Below are 1,171 nucleotides of genomic sequence, written 5' to 3' on the forward strand. Positions count from 1 at the left end.
CCCTCTGTGATCTATGAAGGATTTAAAACGTACTCGAGTACAAATCCAATGTAGAATCCACTTTAACGTTCGTCTCACACCTGATTTCTTTCTTGGTTTGAATTCTTTCGGACGCGTGTCGAACGGCAGCGTGATGCTCTGTGCAGCTCTCATGAGAGAACTGCACGTGAAACAGCTGTGATGCTGGGTTTGACCTTCAAACCGTTTCAGGATCTTGCACTGTGATCTCAACGGAACAGCCTCAACGTAGGAAAGAGAATCAGGTTCATTTTAAAGAGATTATTTTAAAGGCTTGGTTGCATTTCGTTGTTCAGGAACGAGTGTGCGTGGGTGCAGAGCGAGCAGGCGTTCTCACAGCTGCAGACGTCTGAGAGGAGTGGTGACGGGAGAGCCGGAGCTTCATAAAAACCACAATCTGTGACATTTAATCACTGTTGAGTACTGGCTGTCGGCTTCAGCAGTACTTCATATCATAGTTGAGCTTTTTAAATTATTGTTGCCATCCTTTCAGTTTTCACCATTTTAAACCACTTCATTATTTTTATATTGTCACTTAAAAGGATGTCCCGCTCCTCGTCTCACCTCGTTTGGTTTTTAATGAGGATTTTTAAAAGTTGAAAGCTTAAGTCATGAATTCCTAAATAATAATCTAAGCATCATTAATGCAGCAGCTTGGTAATAAAATATAATATTTATGCAGCTAGTAGAAGAAGTGTGTCACGTAGTGCTTAAAAGAGCCAAAAGAAAGTGGTTAGATGTTTTTATTCGATTGTGCCCAGCATGATTTCTGTAAGCTCAGCAGTTTAAAGTGTAGTCAGGACAAACGGTTAAGTCAGATGATGTCATCGCCTGTCGTACATCAGGACGACGCTCTGATGACCTCATCAGTGGGAGCTCTTTAACAAAAGCCCACTGGTCTGAAGCGTACCGCGGGTTAACTACGGGATTACAGCCCCATCCTTCTACAGAGACTAGGATTATTCACCTGTGGGAGACCTCTGACACAGCAGACAGCCCTCCCACCTGTCGGACTGGGAGGTGGCCCCAAGAACCAAAAGCTCAAACTCCTCAGGTGGCGAGTTAAAGGTCAAAGTTCACTATGGGAAATTTAGATGCATACCAAACTAGTATGACTGCTCAGCCAGGGGCTGTGAAAGCGAGGTGAACTGTC

This window comes from Nothobranchius furzeri, chromosome 9 (genome assembly GCF_043380555.1).
Source record: "Nothobranchius furzeri strain GRZ-AD chromosome 9, NfurGRZ-RIMD1, whole genome shotgun sequence".
Lineage (NCBI taxonomy): Eukaryota > Metazoa > Chordata > Actinopteri > Cyprinodontiformes > Nothobranchiidae > Nothobranchius > Nothobranchius furzeri.